We start from the raw sequence: 11851 nt of genomic DNA, 5'->3' as shown, positions 1-11851 counted from the left end.
GGAAGCAGGCGTGTGTTGAATTTCTCTTTGACCCTCACGGTGGAATAAACAGGAAGCGACGAGCACCCAGCCCGGGCTCGGCACTTGCCTTTGTTGTGGGGTCCGCTCTGCTCAGTCGCCAGGAGGCTTCCCCGCGACCCCTACCGGGTGCGCCGCCCGGGGTGGCGTTGGGGGCGCGCCCCGTAAGTACGCGACTGGAAGACAGTGGGTTCTGTTCAGGTTAATTCAATGTGGTGACGGAGAGGGCATTTGCTTGTTTCAAAACTTTTTTTTTTTTTTTTTAACTGGAGAAGGAAGAGGCTTCCCTTTGAGGCAGAGATTTTCGGGAGGAAGACGTGGACGCGTGGTGGGTGGGTGGCACCTGGAGAAGGCGCGCCAGTGCCCTGGTTCTGGGTTTAGCTGGCGGGGCACTGTGTCGCCGGTCAGAACAGCGAGGAACTCTTTAAAGTAAGCAGGGCTTCCTTGCTCCTAACCGGGCATAGGAATGATTGCTGAGTGGCATTGGCCACGTAAGCTAGCTTAATTTTTGTTTTCCCCAAAGAGTCTTTTAATTAGCTAGAACTGGATAATTTTGATTTGCTTCTTTTCTCTTTCTCTATGTCCCAACTATTCTCTTGCCTTTCTCGCTTTGCAATTACTTTGGCAACTTATCCCCAGACCCCACTTATGATTCAGTGCTGCTTTCTAAATGTTAATTAAGATTGTGGTGGGTATTCATTGATGACCTACTATGTGCTAGGCATTGTGGGCTGTGAGGTGAGATGAGCTGTTACAGAATGTTGATTCCGAGAGCTACTATTAGTAAGTTTCTTGCAGTGGAGGTGGGTAGAGATGATGAGCAGCCTTGGTCCTTAAAAATATGTGGGTCCTGTGGCTGATGTGGAGGTTGGTGCCTTCCCTCATGGCTAGTACTAGGAAACTTCCCTTTAAAATAGCCCTTTCCACTTGTTTGGCTAGCCAAGAAAGCTTTTCTTCCATTTGTATCTCTCCTAGAGCTTCTGGATTGAGCTCGGAATTAACAGGGAAGATTCTGTAGAGTCTGCTCTGAGAAACTGCCATTGCATCAAGATATGTTCTGCATTTTGTATAAAACTATTTAGTCCTTTCTAATATTTATATTGAGTTTATGGTCATCTGTACGTCTGCCTTTGTACTCTACACAGTTTTCTCTTGCAACATATTCTTTATGTTCAGTGAAGAATCATAATGTCAAACTTGAGTCATTACGGAGACAAATGAGATCTGAATATTACCCATGCACATATATTCAGTTATAATATTTGGTTTCCTATCGACCTTGGAATGCCATTTGATGGCCCTTGCAAAGCAGTGCTTTTTAAAACATAGGGGTAAATTCCTCATGATCTTTGGAAGCTTAATTCTTTTAAGAGCTTCATTTTGCTGTTGACATTGAACACACTGTTAGGAATTAGGGCCAAGACTGTAAATGCTGGTAAGGATTTGCTGTAATGGAGTTAGTTGTAGCTACCTTCCTCCCTTGTTTTGAAAGACCCTTCTAATTTCTTAATGTTCTTTTATTGCCCCGGGAAGAGTTTGTTGTCACTGGCCATGGTTCTAGTTCATGTAGGTTTGTATTTACTATGGAGAAGACTTTTCCCAGCAGGGTTTTAGGGCTGTCTCTTGGATCCTTCTGGTTTGCATGACCACGGTCCTGCAGAGGAACCCAGCCAGTGCCACCTGCTTATTAAGGGATTTTGTGCCAATTTGTTGGCACATAATTTGAGAATCAAAGTCCCTCCCCCGCCTTGTCCCCCGCCAGAGTATATACATACATAGACAGATATTTCCCCCTAACTGCTGACGGTGTTCTAAGAATAGTTTTCTTGCCTGGCGCTCTGAGAGCAAGGACCCATCTGCAGAGGTGTTTACAATTTGGGACTGTGCTGTAGTCTTGGTTGACTTAGCAGCCTGGCAGAACAGCCTTGTAGCTCATGGGACACTGCCTGTTTTTCATCTGGGCTGCTGGAGGGGCAATTCCCAGCTGGACAGGGGAACATAGGTGAGAATGACTTTTGCTCTGTGAGGGTAGTTTCTGTCCTGATGTCAAGTGGAGACCCCTAGACTCTGTCTAGATCCCTTCACTGTAGCCTAGCTAGCAGTCACCCTGTGGTCTAGGCTTGAGATGACTGCTCTATGTCATCATGTAAAACCCAAGTACTCTCAGGGCTGGGGCAGTGACACGTGCTGTTGTGGCTGGTCAGATCTTTCTGGTAGTCCTTGCCATATTTCTTTTCACCTTTCATCATCTAGGCTTGTGGAGTTTCTATGATGTGTCTGTCCTTTTGGGTAAGAGTTAGTAGAGAAGAAAGAAAACTCAAGGAACAATAGCTGTAAGAAAGATCATTCCATATTAACCTGGAAAGTTTTTAGAAACATTAAACATACTTGATGTAGACACATGGGTATTAAATGTAAACAGAAGCAAAATCTCTATGTAGTCCCATCTTGCCCTTTTCTCCCTTCTTCCTTCTCCCCTTCTTCCTCATTCTATCCTTGCTCCCTTCTTCCCTTCCTGCCTTCCTGTCTCAGAAAACTCTTCTGGAAGCCATTATTTTTTGGTGTCAAAGTGACTTTCTGCCTACATGGGATTTGTTAGTCTAGAATTACACCTTGACCTATATTATGGGTGTGCATGGAACGTAAATCTTAAGTTTTAAAATAGGAATGTAAAGCTTCTTCCTACTATTTGGAAATTTAGGCCACAAGACCTGCCTACATTTTAGGGAGATTTTTTTGTGTGTGGCATTATTCACTTTACTGTTATGCAACTAAAGCAAACAGTCCCAAGCACCTGTGCTATTAATTGCTACAGAAATATTGGATTCATATTCCAAGTGACTATTGTTTTTTTCCCTCTATCATAGGAGGAATTGAAAATAGTGTTTGTGTTGTCTCTTATCCATGTGATTTAAGTATGGATTGTTTTTCTCTGAATTTCCACTAAAAATGGCACTTTGGCCTTTTAAGCTGTTTTTGTGAGGACTTTTCTTTCCACCAGGCTTGTTTTCCAGATAGGTCTTGGAAATTACGAAGAACATAGCTATAATTTCTCTCTTGATTGGCAGCTGAGAGCTTTCCCGGACAAAAATAAGGCTACACTGTGCCAAATGGTTGACTTTTCTAGAATAAAAACTCTAAAGGGTATGCAAAAAGTCCTCTGGTTAATATATTGGCATTCCCAGAACCCACTAAAACTCCGGCAGCCTTCCAGACACCACTTAATGAGGATGCAGAATGTCTGGCTCAAATCCCCATGAGCAGAAGGGGGTGGGGAGCTGATGTCCACACCCTTTATTAATTTTTAATGACTGTACTTTTGTTTTGCAGATTTTGCTCCGTACCCCCCTCATGACTGACCCCCACCATGCCACCCCCCTCCCCCATCCATTTATTTACTCATTTACTTGGCATTGGAAAAATGTTGAGACTTTCAAGGTTAAGAATCCTGCTGAGGGATCATTTCTGTTTGCATAGGTTCTTTTGTTGTTGCTTTTCTTTTTCTCCCCTCCTCCCTCTTTTTTAGAAGAGGAAGAGAGAAAAGGAACAGAAAAAGAGATGACAACTTTTTTTTTTTATGATGCTTTATTGTCTGCTGGAGGAGAACCATTTACGAAACTTTAAGTTTGTCAGACAGTTTATATGACAGTGCAAGTTGGTGCTTGCCAAGCTCCAGACAGATTGCTAATGTTACATGACAGGGATAAATAAATTACCGCTGTCTGCAACACGCTTGCACTGCAAACGCACTCTGCAGCCGGCGGTCGGGCGCTGCGCACCCAGGGAGCCTGTTGGATGTGCAGCTGGGAGGAAGGCCTCTGCCTATTGCCTAGAATTCTGTGACTTGGTTCGGAAATGAAAAGGGTGTGTCTCTCGCTTTTATTTTTGGCAGTGCTGCAGGGCAGCAGAATGCACGTAGCAGCTGTGTGTCCTTCGTTTTGCTAGGCAGCTCTGCCCCCTCGCCTTGCCCTTCCCCTTCCTCCTCTCACCCCAGCACATTCTTCCATGTGCACCACGGGGCATGGCACCTAGTCTTCCTCCCAGGGACCTGCTGTGGAAGTAACTAAACTTTGTTCTCAGCTGCTTAGGCCCTATGTTTTCTCAAAGCCAAGTTTCAAGCTGTTTACGGTTGCGTTCTTTCTGCAGGTGCAGACACTGAGAACAAATTGTCTGAGATAAGTGTATGTGTGCTGCCCTGGGAGGGGGCTGGGTGGCACTCCTTGGGCATAATGTACTTTCATCTCTGGCAATTTGGATAGTCAGCTGGCAGAGTGACAGGTGTAATGAACTTAATGGTCTTGCTCTAGTTGTTAGCGGACACACTGCTCATATTACAAAGCCACCTCCTAAGTTGGGCCCCTGCCAAATGACTTACTCTTCCCTTTGCAGACAAGATTCAGGGCTTGGACTACTCCAGTGACGTTAAGGTCAGGAATTGAGTAGGTGTGAGCAACATCTGTGTGTCCTCATCCACATGGTCCCTTTCTCTGCAAAGTAGAGCCATTGCATCCATTTTGCAAAAAGAATCCATCCCATCTGCCCCTGGCTAGTCACCTCTCCTTGAGAGGTGTGGCAAGCATCCTCTGTGTAGGTGTGTGGACTTCTTGCCCCTGGCATTCACAGAATGGCAGGTTTCCTGCTGTGCCTAGTCAGTTCCTGTGCACAGCCACCATTCTGCAGAAGTGGGCTTGGGCCTATGGCTGGTGGAGGCTCAACCAGGCATTGTTTTCATTGTCTGTGGCCCCACAGGCCTGCAACGTCTGCATAGAGTTGGGGAGGGGATTTCCATAGTAAAATCTCACTGCTTCCGGAAGGAAGGCAAGAGTGGAGAGCCCACGGCAGGAGGCCAGGCTGCTTTTGGAAGGGCTCCTGGACCTCTGGCGGGCCCTCCTCCACCAGGGTACTTGGTCACAGAATAGTAGCAACAGTTCCAAACACTTGCATAGCACTGACTATGTGCCAGGCTGCTCTTAGTGTTGCACACATATGAACTAATTTAGTCCTTAGTGCAGCCCTCCTGTGACATCTGTACTGCTACCATCCCCAGCTTTCAGGAAGGTAATAGGAAGCCCGGAAATTGCCCAGTCACACCTCTTGTAAATAAAGGGTGGAGTCAGTAGGAGGAAGCCCTTGCATTCTCTCTTTTGGGGTCTGGGCTTTGACTCCAGGCTGCCTGAGGCTGGGCCCAAGTCAGAAGTTCATCAGACATCATTCATTTACCAGCTGGGAGGGGGAGGATAGTACCCTTTCTGTCCCTTTCTTCTTCCTTCCTGCCTTCATCTGTAACTGATTATACACCCCCTCACCTCCAGTCCCCATTCTTATTTCTAGCTTCTGCTTTCTGTGCCTGTCTTGCTCGTGACAAGAGCCTGAGTTTTGAGAATTAGGCCATTGGTGGCTTTGTTTTGTCCACATTGAACCTTGAGTCCCTTGAAAGACAGATGAAGTAAAATCAGTAGCAGTTTTATTGCCTGAGGTATTCTGTGCCATTCCTTAAAAACCTCTTCTGTTTGTCTTGTCTGGGTATAGATTGTGGGAGCATTAGGACCTATTTTCTGGAGGGTGAACTGAGGCCATTGGAGGCCCTCTGTCTGCTGTGAGTCTGGGGATGAGGCTGGATGAGGTCCTACTTAGTTGTTTGTTCACTCAGAAGGATCCAGCTCACCCCAGTTTGTGGAATGCTACGGTTTTAGTTTTGTTCCCCAAATGTGCTTCCCACATTTGGGGGAAAAATGAAAAAATAATCGTATCTTTAAGATTTTCTATTTTGCTCCATGAGGGCATAGATTAATCATCCATGCACATCACTGTGTACTTTTCATGAAATATAGTCCGTCTTGGACAAACCTAACTGAGATTATGGAACCTAAAGTGAGTTCAGTTTGCAGGAGATCCAGATTTACTTGGGTCTGACAGGATAGTTCTTCAGCTCTTTGCAAATCTTCCCATGGCAGTGGGGCAGGGAATGGAACCCATCACAGCCCCTGAATTAAGCCAGGTGACTGGGGTGGTGCTGTCCCCTATATGATATATTATGGTGCCCACACAATGTGAGGTACTTGATCCCAGCAGTCACCTGGATGGGGTTGGACAAGTGCTGTTCTCCTGGGGGTTGAGGCAGTGCAGGCCTCTGGAAGCTCATGTTCTGGTCTGTGCTCTGTCCCCCCATCTCCACAGCGTTGAGCAGCCATGTTTTCATGTGGCGTGTCCCAGAGTGCATCATAGTCATCAACCCCCAGGATGCGCCCGTCACTGCCTGTGTGGCAGGTGTGAGCATCACCTGTCAAGGACAGACGTGGAGGCCTGGGTACACTGGCCACCAGTCCAGCTCTGCCCACTCTAGTTGAACCTAGACTTTTTATTCTACAGAGTCTTTTAGGCTTGCTGAACACATCGTCATAGATCTAGGCTCTGAAATTCTTTTTTTCCTGATTATATTCTCACTGAAGATAGTTTGGAAAATGAAACGAAGAAAAAAGAAACAAAGAAGAAAATAAAAATGACTAAAATTACCTTTGATTCTACTACCTTTAGAAGACCACTGTTAATAGTTTAGTAGATTCTTTCTAGGCTTATTTACTGATTAAGTATAAAATCATGTATAGAATTTGTATATGTTTTCAGACTTAGCATTTAATCCTGAACGTTTTTTCATGTAATTTAAATATTCTCCAAGAGTACCACTGCTGGTAACTATAACATTCTACTCTATGGTCATATTATTATTTTTTAAAAATTTGTTTTGGGACGCTATTACCAGTTTTCTCTATTATAAATGATACTGCATTGAACATTTTGATTACATCCTTTGGATAGATTCCTAAAAGGGAAGTTCATGGGTACAAGAACTTTTAGAGGGTCCTCCAAAAGTTATCACCAGCTTGCTTTTCAGAAAGCATGAGGCATTTTGCATTCTCACAGATATGAGGGTGGCTCACCCTTGCCAGTATCAAATATTATTACAAAACTGTGCAAATTTGGCAGTAAATGTTATGATGTTTAAATTTTCCTTTCCATTTTTTGTTACAAGAATCTAGATCTATATCATCTGGATCACAAGTGAAGAGAGTTCTGCTGTTTGCCAGAGTTTTGTTATGGGCAAGTACGGTGATGTTTGTGGATGATCTCCTCAGGGACGGAGAAGACCTTTGTGCTAGTTTACTTTTATTTTTTATTTTTTTTTAAGTTTATTTATTTATTTTGAGAGAGAGTGTGTGTGTCAACACACATAGACACACTTATGCACAAGTGGGGGAGGGGCAGAGAGAGGGAGAGAGAAAGAATATTAGCAGGGTCCACGCCCAGTTCAGAGCCCGAGGTGGGGCTCAATCCCAAGAACCGTGAGATCATGACCTGAGCAGAAACCAAGAGTTGGCTGCTCAACCAGCTGAGCTGCCCGGGCGCCCCAGCCTTTGTGCTATTTTAAATTGGAGATCCATTCTACTTAGGTAGGTTAAGGACACTAAACAATCTACTATATTTTAAAATAAAATTAGAGGATTTTATGGCCAAGAATTGCACCTGGTTTTCCCACCATCTGCACCCTACCCGCTGAGGGTAACTTGGACTCACAGGGAAGAAGTGGGGACCAGGAGAGAAAGTGGATTCAGTAGCCAGCTGCTGGAAGATGGTGTGCCATCTTGTTCAGTCACTTCTCTCTGTTTGAATGACTACTTTCTGAGACCACACTCTTCCCTAGCTTTGTCCCCTAGGATGCTGACATAAAATTCTCTTAGGTTTTACCTGATGGCTGATGCTCAACACTTGACGTGGGTGCCTCTGCAGAGGGCACTCACTTCCTCTGTTCCATAGATCTGGCAGAGTCTTCTGCTTCCAGCAGAGGTCTGTGCCCTTTCAGAGTCACATGCTACTATTAACAGTGTCTGGCCTCCTAAGCTGATTGCTCCTGAAGCTTGAGAGAAAAGAAAAATCATTTTAGGAGGTTTTTGATTAACTAAAGGCAAATCAGTTTTGTATTCTTTGAAAGGCAGCCTTTTCAGCTGAGAGGCTGGGACGGGCTGGCTGGAGGGGAGCCCATTCACAGGGCTGGTTGGAGGAAGCAAGATGTAATACCCGCATCTTGGGGGCTAGTCCCATTTTGCTTGTTATGTTCACATGCACCTTCATGCATCCATTTGTTCAGCAGCTGTGAGTGCTTACTGTGCTCTGGGGTGCATGCTGGGAGTGTGCCTCATCTGTGGCATGGCCTAGTGAGCAGTGTGCGAGATCCATGGGGCCCAGGTGGGCACTGTCCTCTCCTCTGTGCCGAGGTGAGTTGATCCCTGGCACCACAGGCATGGATGGTGCCAGGCTCTGCGTGGGCATTTGTCTCTTGGCCTGCATCACTCCCTTGCTGGCCATGCTGTCAACCCCATGCTGCATTCTAGGTACAAACCCACTCTTGCCATGGCTGGCAGTGTGGACGGTGCCAAGACCTTGGAGATGGAGTATGCAGAAAACTGCCAGTGGGTGGCAGGGCTGGTTGGTGGCCACACAGGTGGTTTGACCATAAGGGGTCAGGCAGTATCTTTAGGGGAGCAGCTTGTGCTGGTCCCTTTCTGCAATTGGGAGGGAGGCTCCCAGACAGTTGCGTGCTAGTGATGTTATTGAATAGTTTGCTGGAACATTTACTCAGGGCATTTTGGGTGACTGAAAAATACACCTTGTGTACTTTCCCCCTGTTTGCTGTTGGCTGGTGTGTGCGGGTCTGACAGACTTTTGTTTAATTTGACCTTCCTGCATTTGGCTTGTTCCTTCAGCAGAATGAGAAAATGCCAGACTGTTTTTTCTAGGAGGGATAGAGGGCCTTTTTGGACGTAATGCATGCGTTATTTTAAAGGTAGAGGTAACGTTTACAGTTGGATGGCTTGGGTGAATGTTTTTCTGCTACTTCAGCTATTAAGATAAATATTGTACCCTTACAGAACTTAGCTTTCATCCTATTCATATTTAAATGTGAGATTCAGAATCTTTATTTCTAAACTAGAGGTAGGTCCTGGGACTTAATTTTTTTTTTATCTGAAGAGTAATGTAAAAATAATAAATATTATATATATACACACATATATATACAGTCATAACTACATAATTATTAGTAAATTTAATCCAGAAAAATCATATTTGTTTTCTGGTAAATACAGTGGGACATTAAATGGAGTTGGAATTATTTAATGGAACTCTTAGTGCATTACTTCGCAATGTGAATGCATCCTTTTTTTTAAATTTTTTTTTTTAACATTTATTTATTTTTGAGACAGAGAGAGACCATGAACGGGGGAGGGTCAGAGAGAGGGAGACACAGAATCTGAAACAGACTCCAGGCTCTGAGCTGTCAGCACAGAGCCCGACGCGGGGCTCGAACTCACAGACTGAGAGATCATGACCTGAGCCGAAGTCGGACGCTTAATCGACTGAGCCACCCAGGCGCCCCTGTGAATGCATCCTTTTATTGTTATAACATGGTTTATATATTGGGTTTTAAAAATTGGGGCACATTTGTGTGCCTAAGGGGATGGCTCCCACTCTGGCATCTGCCATGTAGCAGGCCTTCCACTTGGCCCACCTGAGGAAGCAATGTCAGGGCAAAAACGTGGGCCTGAGCATACTGTCTGCAGCACTCTGCTGTCCACACTCTGCTGTCCAGTGTGTGTGGAAGTATCTGAGTAGATGTGTTATGAGGGGGGTGCTATGTCTTCTGAGGTCTCGTCTGACTGAACCCTTGGGAGGCTGCATGACCTTGGGAAGATCAGTTTGCTCTTCTCTAAAACAACTATTTGCCCACCTCTTAGGTTTTGAAGAGGATTAAGTAAGATAATGCTTATGCAAACCAGTTGGGAGAGGCTCAGTGAACTACCATGGTGAGTGCCCAGTAAATGGCAGCTGTCTTTAAGTCAGATAAGGATTTGTGAGGCATCTGCCCAGCCTGGTATGGAGACCCAGCTCCTGCCTCTGTAGACTATGTGTACAGGAAGCAGCCAGCAAATAAGAGCAGGCAGTTTATAATCAGGCCTCAAGTTAAGAGTTGGGAAGCCCCAGGGGTGCTTGGGTAACTCAGTTGGTTAAGTGTCCGCCTTCTGCTCAGGTTGTGATCTCACAGTTCATGGGCTCAAGTCCTGCATTGGGCTCTGTGCTGACAGCTCAGAGCCTTGGAGCTTACTTCAGATTCTGTGTCTCCATCGCTCTCTGCCCTTATCCCACTTGCGATCTGTCTCTCTCTGTCTCTCAAAAATGAATAAACATTAAAAAAAAAAAAAAGAATTGGGAAACCCCATTTAAGCCCCAAGTCAGGAAAATCTTTGTACATGGAGAGAGTGAGATGGCTGGGTATGAAGGGCAGTAAGCTCTGCCAGCTTGCTTCTGTTACCCCTTGCTCTGCTCTACATTCTTGTGGAGCACTGTGATGCCCAGGCACTGGCTCTATCCCCATACTGCTGGAAGGCAGGTACCCAAATGGTTACTGCACTGGGTGGTGGCCTCGCCAGGGTACTGGCAGCACGAGGAGGTATAAAGATCCCAGAGGAGCAAGGAGGACATCTAGGTCTACTCTGGTCAGTCAAGGAGGACTTCAGGAAGAAGCTGACTTTGGGCTGAGACTTGGTGAAAGAACACAGTTTTGCCAGGTGGACAAGCAGGAAGAGAGTGTTCACTGTCAGTGGCTTCGAGAAAGCTATGTGCACTGGGGTCTGGAAGGCAAATACCAGAGCTTCAAACTTCGGTGTATAAGTGTGTGTGTCAATTTATAGATAAATATACATGACCCATGTGTGTGCTCGTACATTTTTGCTCATAGGAGTATGTTCTTAAAATTGGGGGACTGGGACACCTGGATGGCTTAGTCGGTGGAACATGTGACTCTTGATCTTGGGGTTGTAAGTTCAAGCCCCATGCTGGGTGTAGAGCTTACTTAAAAATAAAAAATCTTTTAAGAAAATTGGGGGACCACTGGTGAGCAGTGGGAACAAGTGTGCAGAACAGGGATGAGAGAGAGTAGCTGTAAGGGTAAGCAAGGGGCTGGTTATTTCACAGGTTAATAGTGATGCATATAGTTCTTGAAATTTAGAACTCTAACTGCACTTACCCCATGAAGGGGTGAGCCTGGTGAAGAAAATCCTAAATTATTTGTTAGTGTTTAAGTGCCACCAGCTTAAAATCCATGTGCCATATTTTGCCACTTTGCTGCCCTCACTTTTGCAGGCACCTTTTCCTGAGTTTATGACTGTTGGAGTATGGCGAGGGGTGGGGGTTTGGTGCTCCGGTTTAGGTAATATGAAATGCTAATATAAATGCTTTGTTGACCCAGAGAAATAATTGTCAAGAAATTGAGATTGTTTATTCATGCTCTGAGTGGGGGTAACAGTTTTAGAGGCCATGTGCATCTATGAAAATGGTCAAGTTCAATTAATATGTCAAGAGGGTTGTGGGGGCTGCAAGGGATAAGTAAAGACTGGTTCTTTTCCTGCCTGCCTTCAGAGACTGTACATCATGGCCAGAGTTTTGTGTGTCAGACACACGTTGGTGTTAGTCGGTGAGGCAGCATGCAGGTAGGAGGGAACTCCATGCTGATGGTGTTGGTGGAAGAGGCTCTCGTCGGGGACGGGTGGAAGGGCAAAAGGGCTCAGGACAGATTTTGTGGGGAAAAAAATGGCAGTTGATATGTGCCTCTGAGATGGGCAATGACAGGAAGAAAACAGCTTGCTGGAAGGGTGTGGATCAACGCAGGGGAACACAGAGGGTATTTGGTGAACACCAGTTTGTTGGAAGCTCTGTCCTTATTGGAGCTGATAAACGTTAGCTGTTGTCATCATCATTTTTGTTCTTGTTGTGTCAAGGCGCT

General features: G+C 45.4%; 1 protein-coding gene across 19 annotated transcripts in view; it reads left to right on the top strand.

The window, feature by feature from the left end:
- LDLRAD4 (low density lipoprotein receptor class A domain containing 4) overlaps window positions 1-11851 on the top strand; it is a 443967-nt gene that overhangs the window by 1521 nt on the left and 430595 nt on the right. Inside the window, exon 1 of one of the 19 annotated variants that reach the window (XM_060613151.3) lies at window positions 35-182. The exons of 16 other annotated variants lie outside the window; for them this stretch is intronic. The gene's annotated coding sequence lies outside the window, so the exon portion shown is untranslated. Of the gene's footprint in view, window positions 1-34; window positions 183-342; window positions 448-11851 lie in introns of those variants that run through there. 2 more of the 19 variants (XM_060613145.3, XM_060613149.3) reach the window with 2 other exon arrangements.

Source organism: Panthera onca, chromosome D3 (assembly GCF_046562875.1).
Source record: "Panthera onca isolate mPanOnc1 chromosome D3, mPanOnc1 haplotype 2, whole genome shotgun sequence".
NCBI classification, from domain to species: Eukaryota; Metazoa; Chordata; class Mammalia; order Carnivora; family Felidae; genus Panthera; species Panthera onca.
This window is presented reverse-complemented; position numbering and strand designations above follow the sequence as displayed.